The following is a 16759-nucleotide window of genomic DNA, read 5'->3' as shown; positions in this document are numbered from 1 at the left end:
CTATCACAGTCTTACGAACCATATTCGCCAGGAATGGGCTGCCTGAACAGATTTGCTCCGACAATGGACCACAGTTTGTGTCTGAAGAGTTCCAGAGTTTCTTAAAGAACAATGGTGTTAAGCATTACACATCCGCCCCATATCATCCAGCCACTAATGGATTGGCCGAGAGGTTCGTTCAAACATTCAAGAAGGCTATCAAGGCAATGTGTAATGAAGATATACCCCTACAGCACAAGGTGCATAACTTCTTGTTTGCCTACCGGAATGCGACACATGCAGTTACCAACCAAACTCCAGCCATGATGTTCTTCAATCGAAGACTACGGTGCCGCTTGGATTTGGTTAAGCCAAACATCAGAAGAGATGTGGAGAACAGGCAGTTTCAGAATATGAATGAAAGGCCGACCAGGAGTTTTAAGATAGGTCAACCAGTTTTGGCCCGGGACTACCGCACAGAGAAATGGCAGCCAGGAACGATCTGTACACGGCAAGGACCTCTAATGTATACCGTGGATGTTGGAGAGAGCATTGTAAGACGCCATGCTGACCAGATTCTAGAGTCACTGGGAAACGTCAACTCCACACCACAATCTGATACACCTGGCGATGAAACCGAAGTACCAATTGCATCTACCTCAGAATCGGTGATATTGGAAGCAGACGAACCAAACAACGACATTGATCCCGACTCAACGTTGCCAGAAGAACCTGATACCCCAAAGAGGCGTTATCCAGACAGAATCAGGAAGCCTCCTCAAAGACTGAACTTATAATTGCTTAACTTCAACTAATGTATCTAGCAACTGTAATTGTAAATATGTTATTTCATTGTTAATCGAATGTTATGTACTGTTTAGCTAAAAGGGGAGGAATTGTAGTGTATGTACTTTGCAGAAGGAACTATATTCTGCAGCCCCTGTATACTGCAGTACCAGTAGTGACCACCCCTGTATATAAGCCTGTGTAGTAACATTTGCATAGTAGTTCCAGGTTGCCTCCATTCAGTAAAGACCTGTTATAACCAACTCCTGCAGTCCGTGTCTCAATTATACACAGACATAATATCATCGACCATCCCCGGGCCGTAGCTGAAGGTAGAAGGGGCCACACCAGCCCAAAGCTCCTCTAACCAGGGTCGAGCCGACGATCCTCGACCCCGCCAACATCCAGGCCCACCGGTGTCCAGCCGCCCCCGACCCCCACCTCAGGAGAGAGGTGTGGCGCAGTTCACAGGGGCTCCACGATCCACGCGGAGACGAGACGCCTGAAAGGACCAAACACAGACTCGTTTTCAAAACCTTGCACTTCCTAGTGGGATTGGTGAGCATGTTTCTGGCCCTTCACAATCAGATCTAGATAGGTTTAATAAGGGGGTGGATTTAAGGGTACAATTAACATGAGTTGTTGTCCCTCGATGTTCCGTGTGTTTCCTTATTTCATGATGATCTTTGTAGAATATTAGATGCCTGTATTTTCCTTAGTTAGTATAATGTCGTTATGATTTGTTTGTGTTTGTTTTTCCCTCCCATGTACCGTACTCTTATCTGTGTTGCATTTGATTTGATATATTTTTCCATTTGCAATAAAATTTCATTTTGTTTCATCAAACTTCGTCTACACGAGTTTTCTCTACATTGTAGTTCCTGCGCCTAAGTCCAGAGTACAGAATCTAAGGGGCGAGTGGGTCGAACCACTCAAGGTTTACTGTGCAAGAGAGAGAGGCCTCTAGAGAGAGAAACCTCAGGGAAACCTCTCGAGGAAAACCCCTTACAGCTCCCTGTTCTTATATTCTATCCCCCTAGCAATAAAAGCCAACATTCCATTGAACTTCTTGATCACTTGCTGCACCTGCATACTAACTTTTTGAGTTTCGTGCACCAGGACCCCCAGATCCCTTTGTACTACAGTACTTTCCAGTTTTTTGCCATTAAGGTAATAACGTGCTCTATGATTTTTCCTGCCAAAGTGCATAACCTCACACTTTCCAGTATTGTATTCCATCTGCCAAATCTCTGCCCAGTTACTTAGCCTGTCTATGTCCCTTTGCAGGTTTTTTATGTCCTCCTCACTCACTACTTTCCCTCCCATCTTTGTATCATCTGCAAACTTTGATATGTTACACTCGGTCCCCTCCTCCAAATCGTTAATATAGATTGTAAAGAGTTGGGGACCCAGCACTGACCCCTGCAGAACACCACTAGTTACTGATTGCCAGTCTGAGAATGAACCATGTATCCCAACTCTCTGCTTTCTATTAGATAGCCAATCCTCCACCCATGCCAGAATATTACCCCCAATCCCATGATTTCTTATCTTGAGCAATAATCTTTTGTGTGGCACCTTGTCAAATGCCTTTTGGAAGTCTAATACACTACGTCCACTGGTTCCCCTTTATCCACCCTGTATGTTACTTCCTCAAAGAACTCAAGCAAATTTGTCAAAAATGACTTCCCCTTCTAAACCATGCTGACTTTGTCCTTTTAAATTATGTTTATCCAAATATCCCGTTACTGTCTCCTTAATAATGGACTCTAAAATTTTACCAACCACAGATGTTAGGCTAACAGGTCTATAGTTTCCAGCCTTCTGCCTACTACCCTTTTTAAATAAGGGTGTTACATTAGCAGTTTTCCAATTTGCCGGGACCTTTTTGTTGCTCTTCTCAGTTTATACACACCAGCTTAACTTAAATTAGTTCAAAAGTTTTTTTTCCAATTCTTGGGGCACAATCTTATTCGCACATTCTTAAAACTTCCAAAATCCAAGGCATAACAAAAGTTTTAAATGTTTTTAACAGAGAAGTGGGTGGAGCTAAACCACACATAACAGAATCTTTCTTTTAAAGACAGACTTTCAGACAAAAGAAATACTGTAACTTCTTAAACATTCATAGTCTGTGTGGAGTTTGCACATTCTCCCCGTGTTTACGTGGGTTTCCTCCGGGTGCTCCGGTTTCCTCCCACAGTCCAAAGATGTGCGAGTTAGGTTGATTGGCTATGATAAATTGACCCTTAGTGTTAGGGGGGATTAAATACGTGGGGTTACGGGGATAGGGTGGGATATGTGTTGGTGTAGGGGTTACGGGGATTGGGTGGGATATGTGTTGGTGCAGGCTCGATGGGCTGAAATATCCTCTATCTGCACTGTGGGGTTTCTGTGATTCTGTGATTCTGTGAAAACTTTCACACTTTAACACACACTTTCACACAAACTGAAATGCCAGCATTTTTTAAGGTTCTTTTCACTCAGCAAATCTTGGCCTAGAAATTTGGTATAGCCGCGTTTGGGGCGCTAGTCCTGGCGATGCGCAAAGTTTAGCGCCAGTCGCAATTTAGCGCCACCTAGCGCGATATTGGGTTGCAGCGCCCCTAAAGGTGATTGCGGCACTAAATCAGGCACTGCACGCTACTCTTAAGGCGCTAACCCGGCAGCGCAACCCAATTTCGCGGTGGCGGGGCGCAGCGAGGGTGCTGTCAATAATCACTTTCCCTGAGACACAGTGGCACCGGCCAGCTCTTAAAGGGGCAGGTCAATTGGCATCACCAGACACACTCACTGCCTTGTAGGCCTTCAAAGCGGTGGGAGCCTACCTGTGGTGCACCAGCCTAGCAAGACATGGAAAGGGTGAGGCAGAGGGCGGAACGCCTCACTGATGGGGCATTGGATGCTTTGGTTGGCGCAGTGGAATCAAGGCCAAGGAAGATGGTCAGAATGTGATTTATGCTTTGGACAGTCTCCCGGGTGTGAGAGGCAGTTATGTGTCAGTGTATTAGTTTTGCTTTCTGTTGCCTTAGCTTTCTCATGTTTGAAGGAACCACATTTTGTATAATGAAACACTTTCTTCATTTATAATGGCCATGCCTGCTATTTACATGCATCTTACCCTTCACAGGCTTGGGGGTATCAGACCGGTTCCATTCCTGTTCTTGGAATGGCAGCAAGCATTCCGTGAGAGGGGCCTAGAAGCTACTTCTGATCAGCCTCTGACGCGCAGCCTGAGAAGAGCTGCTCGCGTAGAAGTTCAGGCCAGCAGCCATCTTCTCAGCCGCCGACAGAGATGTCCTGCACCTTATCTGAGGCTGCAGATCTGGCTGCAGGAGGTCACCACCTCCTTTCTAAATCGCAGCCTTCTGACACACTGCTCCTCCGGCATGTTCATGTAGGAAAACTGCTGTCAGATAACCCTGCCAGCGTAAGGTCTGCTGTGGCGACGTCTGTTGGCCCTCCTCCGTCTGGCCATGCCCGCCCCCCTCTCCCAGCATCTCAGTGCCCTTTCTAGATGATTCAGCAGCAGGACGTTCCCCTCCAATGCAGCCCCCATAATAAGTGCCCACAGGAAGGTTCCCCGTTGTCAAGGCTCACCAACAGCAAGGTGATGGTCAGAAGGCTGAAGATCGCCTGCCTGCACTGGCTCAGTGGTCAAATGGCTCTCAGTGTGCAGCTCAGCAACTCTTTGTAGCTCTCGAGGAAGTTGTGATCCAAAAATGGCTGCCGCTTTTAAACCACACCAGTCCCCTTTAAATAACGCTCCTCCAGCTCGAGAGCGACTTGGTAAGGCCCAGGTAAGCTGTCACTATTAGCGCCAGGCGCTACGGAGGGGGGCGCCACTGAATTTCCGGTCCGGGGTGCCCAAAAGGCGTTGCACACTCAAATGGCGCCATAATCAGCCTGCGCCCATGAGCGGGCGCTAAGATTTAGCGCCGGCGCTAAATGCATGCTCAATATTGGGTGAAGCGTTAGGCGCCTTGCGCCCGCCTGGAAATTGGCTAGCGCCCCACTTCTCGGCCCCTTTAGGCGTTAATCGGTGGCGCTAACAACCGAATTTCTCCCCCCTTGTGTTTTATTTGCCTCAGCACAGATGTTAATAACTTCCATGTCGGTAAAACTTTAAGTTTCTCTTTTTTTTCTCTTTTTACATCAGTGTCTCAGCAGCTTTTCCTGGCTTTCCAAATCCCTGTTTTTTCCCTTCCTTTGCTGAGTTTTCAGATTGGTTAGCCTGCAAGTTAGATCTTTTTCCTTCTTTATCTCTCCCTCTCTCTCCTGCACTTTATGCTTTACCTCCTTCAGGCTATCTATCAACTGTTCCCAGTGATATGCCAACGCCATTGTATTTCTGGTTTTACCTTTCAACAAGCTCTTTACCGCTCCCTTCTTTCAGAGAGAAAAAAACCACTATACACAGTCTAAGCAACAATCACGTGCGTTCGACCGGACCGCTCCCTTCTTTCAGAGAGAAAACAACACTATACACAGTCTAAGCAACGATCACGTGCATTCGACCGGTCCCTCCGGTCATCCCAACCAGAACCTTACAACTCCTAACTCTGTGATCCCACTTCTGACACCATTGTAAGATTAGGATCACAGGCTCGCACACAGATTACCCAGCAGGGCTTTAGAAGTTGTAAGGCTTTTATTAAAGAGCTAGGCCTAGAAATTCAGTTGCTTGCGCCAGCCGTTAGCGCTTTAAGAGAAGTGAATTTCGGGCGCTATGCGTGTAGCGTCCGGGCGCAGCGCGATCTGCGCCTCGCCCCAAATTAAGTAGACATTTAGCGCCGGTGCAAAGTTTAGCGCGCGCTCACCTGCGCGCGCAGAAAATGACGTCATATCCTCGTGCAACGCCCTTTGCGTGCCCCGATCCAGAACTTCAGTGGGACCGCCCCATTGTGCGTCCGGCGGCCCGCACGCTTGTTTAGTGGAATGCAACAGAGCCGACGCGGGACCCGGGGAGCGTAAATTAAAGGGCACTTACCCTGCACTATAAAGGGCAGGCATTTTGCAGCAAACACTCTTGTGCAACGGATTTCTGGAGAGAGAGACCAAGGAAGACAGCTTTCTGGTTTGGGCCAACACAAGCTCAGGTATTTTTGGCTTCAGGCCAGAGCGTTGCAAGTGGCCTCTTGTATATTTGACTGTTTGGCAGCATATTATGGGGGCTGCATGGGTTGCCAACGCTGAGTTTCAGCGTCATGTCCGTAGGGCTCGCAGACGCGGTGTGAGAGGGGCAGCCCTGGCTAGACGCAGAGGGGGCAACGGGCGTCGGCAACATAGGCCTTACCCAGTCAGGGCATACCGCCAGCAGCACACCTACCTCAACATGAGTGGCGCGCGATGTGTAAAAAGGCTGAGATTCCGAAAGGAGGTGGTTGGAGAGATCTGCCATCTGCTTCGCAGAGATCTGCGTCCAAAGCTCAGGAGCAGGACGTCTCTGTCGGTGGAGGCGAAGGTGACGGTGGCCTTGAACTTCTATGCCACCGGCTCCTTCCAATCTGCTGCTGGGGACATTGCTAACATATCCCAGTTCGCCGTGCATTGCTGCATCCGCCAGGTGACCGATGCCCTTTTCAGAAGGAGACGCCAATTCATCTCCTTCCCCATGGCCCTGGAGAGGCAGCATCAGCGTGCACTGGGATTTGCAAGATTCGCAGCCTTCCCCTTGGTGCAGGGCGCCATTGACTGTACGCATGTGGCTTTGCGGGCACCTGTGGAGCATGCCGAGGATTACCGCAACCGGAAGGGCTACCATTCCCTCAATGTGCAGCTGGTGTGTGACCACAAGCAGCGCATTCTAGCTGTCAATGCCTGCTTTACAGGCAGCAGCCACGATGCCTTTATCCTGCGGCAGACAACTGTGCGTGACATGTTCGAGGCACAGCCTCCCCCAAGAGGATGGCTTCTCGGGGACAAAGGCTATCCTTTGTGTACCTGGCTCATGGCCCCGCTCCGCGCGCCCAGGACCCCTGCTGAAGAGGCATACAACGAGAGTCATCAAGCGAGCAGGAACATAATCGAGCAAACAATTGGCGTCCTCAAGCAGCGGTTCCGCTGCCTGGATCGTTCCGGCGGATCTCTGCAGTATTCCCCGGACCGAGTGTCCCAATTCGTCGTTGTTTGCTGCATGCTGCACAACCTGGCTCTCCGCAGGACTCAGGCACTGCCACCTCACGTTGGACCACCACCTCAGGAGGAGGAGCAGGAGGAGCATGAGGAGGAGGAGCAGGAGGAGGAGGAGTACCATCCCAGGAGGGAGCGAGAAGGTCCAAGGGCCGTCCGTCGGCGGCTTATTGAATGTCACTTCTAAGCCCCCTGTCAGGGAATGCCTTGTGGCCATGAAGGAACATGAACGCAGCCGCTCCGCAAGCCCTCAGCCGGCGAAGGCAACAAACACTTACAGCAACAAACATGGACACTCTCTGAATAAAGAGAAATCTTTATTTTAGACCAATGAAACCCCTTCACACATGAAACCCAGAAACATTCAACGGCCCCAAAAAACAGTACATCAAACGACTCACTCCCACAACCTGGGGAGGAATAACTGAACATTTGTTCAAAAATGGCCTTCATCCTCGGCCTTAACCCCAAAAACATCCCCAGAAACAAAACAACCATCCCCAAAAGAAACATAGGCATCGCCATATAAAATAACACTTGGCCACACCGTCTACTTCTTGGGCCGCGAGGGCGAGACCTTGTCGAGCCTTTTGGGGCCCCTGCCCGGCCTGCTGCTCCTCCGCAAGCTCTGCCCAGTGGCTGCTGCGAGGCTGGGGAAAGGTTCCTGAGGGTTAGATGTCCTTCCGGCAGATGCCCTTGGGGGGCGGCCTAGACGGGGTTTGCCCCTCGAGGGGCCGGCTGGTGATTGGCGCAGCTGTGCCTGGCCAACATCATTCGCAGCCGCTTGCCGTTGAGGCGCCACTGGGGGAGTGGCGGTGACGGCTGGAGGAATGTGTGCAATCTGGCGGATGGTCGGCCCTGGCTGGTGATATGGCACTCTGGCACTCGCACGGGCCCGCACTGCAGCATGCGCACCAATCTGCCGAAGGGCAGCCCGCTGTGCTGCTGCAGCGCGGCGGGTGTCCAGGCGATGCCTGGCTGACGCAGCGCATGTGGCAGCAGTCAGTGCCCCTGTTGCCCTGGTCTGCGACCGCAACAGAGCAGCCACTGTCTGGACGGCATCACTGATCAGCCGGCCACTCGCGGCATGTGAGGCCCCGAACTCGCGCACACTACTAGCCAGGGACTCGATGGCCTCAGGCATCCGTGCCACTACCCCCATCAGCTCGGTGTGCCTGCGATCCGAATCCTGGGCCATTTGATCGAGGTGGTGCACCTCCTCTGAGTTGAACGTGGCCGGACTGGAGTCCGGACTCTCCCGCTGGGGAGCAGGGGGCAGAGCTGGCCGACCCTTGCCACGTTGCCGGCGGCGACTGGGCCCAGCAACTGCACTCCACTCCGATCCTTCCCCCCTCTGGGGGGAAGGCCGCGGACCAACCGCAGCCCTCCTGGGTTGCTGGACGCCACTGGTCCCAGCAGCTACACTCCCCTCCGACACTTCCTCCAGGCTCTCCTCCAGGGAAGACGTGTCCACTACTTCGGCATCTGCAGCCGCACCTGACTGCTGCCCTGATGGTCCGCCTTCCTGTTCCTCCTCCTCCTCCTCCTCGGAGGGGCTGTCACTGGCAGCTTCAGGGAGCTCCTCGTCACCAGCTGAAAGCAGGAAGGCACAAGAGTAGCTTTAGAGTGAGGAGAGGGCATCAGCGAGGGAGGCATGACTGGTGGCATTCAGCGCATTGGTCGGACAATGGCAAAGGAGGTAGATCGGATGCGCAAGTGCGACGAGAGAGGTCCAAAAGGTGATGGCCATACCATTGTGGCCCAGAAGAGGGTCGGCATCTCCACAGGCGACGGGCCCAATCACCCGGGGTCCCATGAGGCGACTCACGCGCTCCTCCAGGGGAGTGAGCTCCTGGATCTGGGGGCGGCCTCCCCCGGTCTGCTCCTGGTGCCTTCGGTTGTTGGCAAGTTTTGCCTGCAAGAGAAAGGACGGCCTGTAAGTACAGTGTGTAGCCCTGATGTGGTGTGCACTGCCTCCCATTGTGGAATAGCTTGGCCAGTGTGTAGCCCTGATGTGGTGTGCGCTGCCTCCCATGGTGGAATAGCTTGGCCAGTGTGTAGCCCTGATGTGGTGTGCGCTGCCTCCCATGGTGGAATAGCTTGGCCAGTGTGTAGCCCTGATGTGGTGTGCGCTGCCTCCCATGGTGGAATAGCTTGGCCAGTGTGTAGCCCTGATGTGGTGTGCGCTGCCTCCCATGGTGGAATAGCTTGGCCAGTGTGTAGCCCTGATGTGGTGTGCACTGCCTCCCATGGTGTAAAGTGCAGAATGTGCAATTGATGTTCATGACTGTCCCATAGCTGCTGGCTGAGGGCTGGCCATTAGGGCTTTCAGGTCCCTTTGCCCATCATGTCAGGTGTACATGCAAGGATGAGGAGGAGACTGGAAAGGGTACTCACCCTGACAATCCTGGTCAGGTCATTAAACTTCTTCCGGCATTGGACATTGTCCCTGGGGGCATCGCCGGTGGCTGACACCCAGCGGGCAACCTCCCTCCAGGCTTTCCTATAGACGCTGGTGGGAGGCTTCCTGCCAGTGTCCGGGAACAAGATGTGCTGTCTCTTCTCCAAGGCCCTCACCATCACCTTCAAGTCATGGGCTGAGAAGCGCAGGGCACGCTCACGGGCCTTCTGTACCGTTGCCATGGCTCCTTCTGATCAGCAGCAGTGTTCAGGCCTAACTGGAAGGCTGCAGTGTGCAGGCCGTTGCAGCAGAGCAAGTCGACCCTTCCCCCTTTAAGAGCTGGCCGGCGCCACGGTGTCTGCTGTCAATCAAGAAATGACCGCACCTGCGCTGCGCCCGGCCTCGGCGCTATCCCTCAGCACCGCCGGCTTAGCGCCTAAAGATAGGCGTGCATGGCCAGTTTTAGCGCTCAAGCAACCTCTTAGGGCGAAGCTACTGAATATCGGCGAAGTGCCATCGACTTTGCGCCGGGCGCAAACTTTAGCGCCCACCCGACTTTACCGCCCCAAAAGTGGCTATACTGAATTTCTAGGCCCTACAGTTTTAAAGCATAATCAGATATTACATATGGTTTAAGCTGAGTATAATAGACATACAACCCATGACAGTAGGAGCGATCTACGACTCCCGAATCGGAATACCACGACTGGATGAACGGGGAGGCAGTACGGTGGTCTCGGATTAGGTGGATTCCTGCAGCCTGCTGCAGTGGTCACTTCCATTGGGTCATCTCTCAAGCTGTTCGAGGTATGAGGCCATCAGCCACCTCAGAGGCTAAACTTGACCAAGGTGTTAGGCCGTAGCCACCTTGGGGAAGCTTTCGCCCCTGACTGCCTGATTTCCTCTCTCGGTCGTCTATATTTATAGTTATTTCGGTGGGCTGGTAATCACCTGGTGTCAATCATTTGATCCCCATCCTATTGTCCAATTGTGAAGCGGGAAGGCAACCCTCACCGTCCCTTTCTGCATGACTGACAAGGCCTCCCTCTTATCTTTCTGAGGAATGTTTTGTCAAGTTTCTTCAAGGGCATTTTATGGCTTTGTGGCTCCTTGTTATCTAGCAGGTGATATCCTCCCTGTTTCCTTGCATTTTACGATTCCCTTATCACTTCTATTTGTCTTTTGATGCTTGATATTTGACCTTGCTGGCATTTATGCTATCTGTTCCTGGTTGCATGTTGTCAGTCTCTGTTCTAAGAATTAAAGCCCATCTTTGAATCTAACAGCTATTTCTTACACTGGTTCAATGAGGAGTATAGTAGAGCATGCCAGGAACACCAAGCGTACCTAAAAATGAGGTGCCAACCTGGTGAAGCTACAACACAATACATGTATGCTAAACAGCGGGATCAGCCTGCTATAGACAGAGCTAAGCGATCCCACAACCAACAGATCAGATCAAAGCTCTGCAGTCCTGCCACATACAGTCGTGAATGGTGGTGGACAATTAAACATATAACAGGAGGAGAAGGCTCCATGAACATCCCCATACTCAATGATGGTGTAGCCCAGAATGCATGTGCAAAAGACAAGGCTGAAGCATTTGCAGCCATATTCAGCCAGATGTGCCAAGTGGATAATCCATCTTGCCCTCCTCCTGAGGCTCCCATCATCACAGAAGCCAGTCTTCAGCCAATTTGATTCACTCCACGTGATATCAAGAAACGACTGAATGCACAGGATACATCAAAAGCTATGGGTGCTGACAACATCACGGCTGTAGTGCTGAAGACTACCCGTGCCTCTAGCCAAGCTGTTCCAGTACAGCTACAACATTGGCATCTACCCGACCTTCAATGGTATTACCATTGCCGAATTCCCCACCTTCAACATCCTGGTGGCCACCATTGACCAGAAACTTAACTGGAACAGCCACATAAATACTATGGCTACAAGAGCAGGTCAGAGACTGTGTATTCTGTGGTGAGTGACTCTCCTCCTGACTCCCCAAAGCCTTTCCACCATCTACAAGGCAGAAGTTAGGAGTGTGATGGAATACTCCTTACTTGCCTGGTTAAGTACAGCTCCAACAACACTCAAGAAGCTCAACACCATCCAGGACAAAGCAGCCCACTTGATTGGCATCATCCACCACCTTAAATATTCACTCCCTCCACCGTCAGTGCACTGTGGCTGCTGTGTGTACCATCTACAAGATGCACTGCCAAGGTTTCTTCAACGGCACCTTCCAAACCCGCGACCTCTACCGCCTAGAAGGACAAGGGCAGCAGGTGCATGGGAATACCATGACTTGCAAGTTCCCCTCCAAGTCACACACCATCCTGACTGCAAATATATCGCCGTTCCTTCATCGTCGCTGGGTCAAAATCCTGGAACTCCCTCCCTAACAGCACTGTGGGAGTTCCTTCACCACACGGACTGCAGCAGATCAAGAAGGCGCTCACCACCACCTTTTTTTAAATTCGTTTATGGGATCTGTGCTTTGCTGGCAAGGCCAGCATTTATTGCCCATCCCTAGTTACCCTTGAGAAGGTGATGGTGAGCCGCCTTCTTGAACTGCTGCAGTCCGTGTGGTGATGGCACTCCCACAGTGCTGCTGGGTAGGGAGTTCCAGGATTTTGACCCAGTGACACTGAAGGATCGGCGATATACTTCTAAGTCAGGATAGTGTGTGACTTGGAGGGGAACTTGGAGGTGGTGGTGTTCCCATGCACCTGCTGCCCTTGTCCTTTTGGTGGAAGAGGTCGTGTGTTTTGGAGGTGCTGCTGAAGAAGCCTTGGCGAGTTGCTGCAGTGCATCTTGTAGATGGTACACACTGCAGCCACGGTACGCCGGTGGTGAAGGGAGTGAATGCTTAAGGTGGTGAATGGGGTGCCAATCAAGCAGGCTGCTTTGTCCTGGATGGTGTCGAGCTTCTTGAGTGTTGTTGGAGCTGCACTCATCCAGGCAAGTGGAGAGTATTCCATCACACACCTTACTTGTACCTTGTAGATGGTGGAAAGGCTTTGGGGAGTCAGGAGGTGAGACACTCGCCGCAGAATACCTAGCCTCTGACCTGCTGTTGTTGCCACAGTATTCAAGGACAATTAGGGATGGTCAGTAAATGCTGGTCTTGCCAGTGACACCCACAACCCATGAATGAATAAAAAAAACAATTCCCCATTCACCAACAGTCCCACACCTTACTTTCACTCTGTTACTGACCATCACAATGCTTGACCACAATGCAAAATAAAAGCCAACACAAAATAAACATTCAAAACCTAATTTATAAATCAAAGCATGCCATATTGCATACGGACGTCAATTAATTGCCCTTGTGCATTCTCTTAGTGCATGTCTTCCATGTGCCTTTGCCTGTGATAGTACTCCTTTGCAGTGCTGCTCCAGTGACTGCAGCATGGCTGGTGGAAGGCTGCTAACTTTCAGGGAGGGGTGGAGACTACAAGATGACCTTGAGCAGCTCTTGACCTAGAAGGCCCGGCTTCAGACTGCACCATCTCGGCATGGCTGGTAACAGTCTGGGCTGGCTGGTTGACATGGCAACAAGCTGACCTTGCATGACAGGAGTCTAAGCTTCTACCGTAGCACCCAGACGTTGGGTGGCTTCTGCTTGTGCTGCAATGGAAGCTGAGACATCCGCCATCAGAAGCTGCATCATGGTTGGGTCCACAAGTGTGCTAATGGAGTTGGGCACTACTTCAATGCTGGAAAGGATGGGCTCCAAGCTGTGCATAAAGTCCACTGACAAGTTGGTGCTGGACTCCTCCATACTCCTTGAGATTGCACGCAGGCTTTCTGGCAGGCCTGCCAATGCACCAAGCCTTCCAATGTGCATACCCATCAGCCTTCTTCTGTAGCCTGCCCCATCAAAGTGCTCATCTGAGTCCTCTGCAGTAGAACTTGTGTGTGATCTCGCAATTTGGCACCTGCAATACCCTTGTCTCTTGCCATGGCTGCCGGCCGCTCGTGTCCGTGTCTGACCATGTGCAGATCCCACCTCTAAGCTATCCTCTAAATTACACACAGTGTCAATATCTGATCTGGTGGCTGCAAATGTGAAATCGAGTGATGGTGCTTCTTTTTCATCGCTGTCTTGTTCCTCTACCTGTTGCTCTTCCACCACTGCCTGGCCAAGTTGCAGTTCTAGGGTATCTGAAAGGATAAAGGCACAATGGTAGGGTTGTGGTGAGGGAAGTAAGGGAAAATAAGTGGTTCATGCTTACACCATCTGAAACTTGTAAATCAGAGGAGATTGTAGGATGAGGGGCAAGTGGGATGTTAGAAGGAGGAGAGGATACCGTAATCTTCTCTGGTTTCAGCCCCGCCGCTAGCCACAGCCTCAGCAAAGCCACTCCAATGAGGTTAGCACTGTCTCCTCCATGAGGGTAAGGACATGCAGCTGCACCTGTCCCCCACCAGTTATTTTTTTTTAAATTTGTTTATGGGATGTGGGTGTCGCTGACAATGCCAGCATCTATTGCCCATCCCTAATTGCCCTTGAGAAGGTGGTGGTGAGCCGCCTTCTTGAACCGCTGCAGTCCTTGTGGTGAAGGTACTCCCACAGTGCTGTTAGGGAGGGAGTTCCAGGATTTTGACCCAGTGACGATGAAGGATTGGCGATATACTTCTAAGTCAGGATTGTGTGTGACTTGGAAGGGAACTTGGAGGTGGTGGTGTTTCCATGCGCCTGCTGCCCTTGTCCTTCTAGGTGGAAGAGGCCGCTGGTTTGGGAGGTGCTGCCGAAGAAGCTTTGGTGAATTGCTGCAGTGCATCTTGTAGATGGTACATACTGCAGCCACGGTACTTTGGTGGTGGAGGGAGTGAATGTTTAAGGTGGTGGATGGGGTTCCAATCAAGTGGGCTGCTTTGTCCTGGCTGTTGTCGAGCTTCTTGAGTGTTGTTGGAGCTGCACTCATCCAGGCAAGTGGAGAGTATTCCATCACACTCCTTACTTGTGCCTTGTAGATGGTGGAAAGGCTTATGTCCTGTTGCCTCCGGTTGTACGCCACCTTGTCCTGCAAGGAAGAGGGACGTGTGTCAGTGAGTGTGGTGCAATATGTTTGAATGATGTGGCTGTAATGGTTGAATAGCTGACAGTGTGTGCAAGTTGTGAGATGTGGGTGTGAGGCTTGCAGCAGTGCTAAGTGTGTGAAGGTGAGGTAAAGCCATGAATGTTAGGTGGAGTCCTGTTTGATAGAGATTGTATGTAGATGAGTGATGGGGTTGTGGTGTATTGAGCAGTTGCTTAGGCTAGTGGTGCAGTTGGTGCGATATGGCATTTGAAGATGCATTCACAGGCCTTCACCACTTGTGTGAGGTCATTGAACTTTCTGCAGCACTACATCCAGGTCCTCGGGGCTTGATTCCTGGCATTGACTGCCATGGCTATCTGCTTCCATTGTCTTCTGAGAGTTTATCTGCAAGGCCTCCTGGACCCCTGTCAAGGAGCACATTGCTTCTCCTTTCCACCAAGGCCTCCAGTGCAGCGTCAGAAAATCTTGAAGCCCGCTCTCTGTCATGTTGTGCCATTATTCACTCTTTCCCAGGTCAGAATCTCTTCAACAATGCACCACCCCTTTAAAAGATGCAGGCTGGCTTTAAGTAGTGCAGGCTAACCTCTCACGATTTTAATCCCCCTACTGATGTATGCGGGCAATGAATAGCGCAGTTAGCCTTGGTTAGATGCTACAATCATTTAAATGAGCAAGCAGCATGAAGTTGGCGTGCTGCCTGCATCGTAATCAACGAGCACAGGTTAATCGCGCATCACGATCCCACGCCTGTTTTTGGTTGTTATTGAATTTCGCGGCCTAGACCTTTGACAGTAAAAAAAAGTCACCTGCAGAGGACAGAGAAAGCCTTTATGGAGATTTGAAAGGTCTTTGAGAAATCAGTTGGAATAAATTACAGTATAATCTGATTAAGATTTCTTTTTGGTTAGGTTCTATAATGAGCAAACATCAAGTGCATATTATCAGCCATTTTCTTATTCTTTTCACAGAAATTTGTTGCATGTTGCCAACCAACACCTGACTGGGGTTCACATTTGAAAGTGAACAGAGGGGAAAGGTACAAAAATCAGATTGACTGAAAAAAACTGCATTCTTCTATTAGCTGTGGAATAAAAATCAGAATCTAAGGATTTTATGTTTAATTTGCATCAACTTTGTAAACAATTATTTTGAAGGCTGAGAATTTGTAAAGAAAAAGTGTTGTAACAAATTACTTCATAAGACTGAGTAGAAAGTTTCTTTTGCAAAATAGTTCAAAGTCAACATTACAATATGTTTCTACTCAAAATCATATTTATGATACAATTAAAGAGGCAGCAGTTTTAAATGTTAATGGAAATAAGAGCTGTTTTAATGTACTGTTTAATTAATTCAGATGGCTTGATGCTCACAAGCATTTATGATTCTTTCATTCTGTCTCAATAGTTAGTCACATTTATGTTGGGTATATCAAATCGAGAGCTCTTCATGCAGGATAACACATTAACAATTCTTTGGTTGGTAAAAATCCAGAATACTGATTTATTAAATTGTAAATAAAAAATGGATTCTCATACTGGCAATAAAACATTCCCTAGATCTTCTCTTGTAGTACTACGGAAGTGACTACCTACTGTACATGGCTACAAAGTAACTGTATCACATTGACCTGTTTTTTTCCTTGTTGCTCAAAATGAATGATGCTACAAACCTACAGCCACCCTCTAATCCTGAGTAGTTGCAACTGTGTTCGTGGTCAACATCGTATGATGCCTTTCTCAATCCTGAAAAGTGAATGTGTCATGAACCAACATACTTGTATGAAAGTATAGAAGCAGGCACACTTTTTTTGGACAACCAGCTTCTCTACCTGCAATAGATTTAATGACTAACATAGTGAAAAATACTCTTACCTACTTAAATGATCAATGCTTCCTTTATGTAGGGTAGGGCTCCAATGTGTTCAATACTTAATTATCAAATATACTGTACCTTTGAGCAGGCCCCAGACTGACCTGGCATACAGGACAATGCACAACATTTGAAGTCACATTTGAACTGTTTTCTTGACTACAATAGGCAGGATTTTTTGCTCCCATTCTCCTTATTTCAGGCAGATGTAGGGCAGGCAGAGATGGAAAATTGGCCGGCGAGCTGTTCTGCCAGCTCCCTACCAATTGCAGTCACTCTTGAAATTTTCAGCCGGAAATTAAACTTTGAACACGTCTGCCTAAATATGGGCAGGTGTATTCTAAGTGGACAGTAGCCTAGTGATTAAAGTACTGGTAATTTGTGGGCTAGCTTGAAAGCTTCTGGATTGTTGTAAAAACCCAACTGGGTTCACTCATGCCCTTCAAAGAAGGAAATGTCCATCTCCTACTCTGTCTGTTCTACATGTGGCTCCAGTACCACACTATATAGCTAAATCTTAATGCCTTCCGATGTG

General features: G+C 49.7%; 1 pseudogene; it reads left to right on the top strand.

Moving 5' to 3' along the window:
• LOC147108643 (sodium- and chloride-dependent neutral and basic amino acid transporter B(0+)-like) overlaps positions 1-15461 on the top strand; it is a 253377-nt pseudogene extending 237916 nt beyond the window's left edge.
• Positions 15462-16759: the final 1298 nt, after the last annotated feature.

Source organism: Somniosus microcephalus, chromosome 13, assembly GCF_052327205.1.
Source record: "Somniosus microcephalus isolate GS21.2 chromosome 13, FLI_Smic_1.0, whole genome shotgun sequence".
NCBI lineage: Eukaryota > Metazoa > Chordata > Chondrichthyes > Squaliformes > Somniosidae > Somniosus > Somniosus microcephalus.
This window is presented reverse-complemented; position numbering and strand designations above follow the sequence as displayed.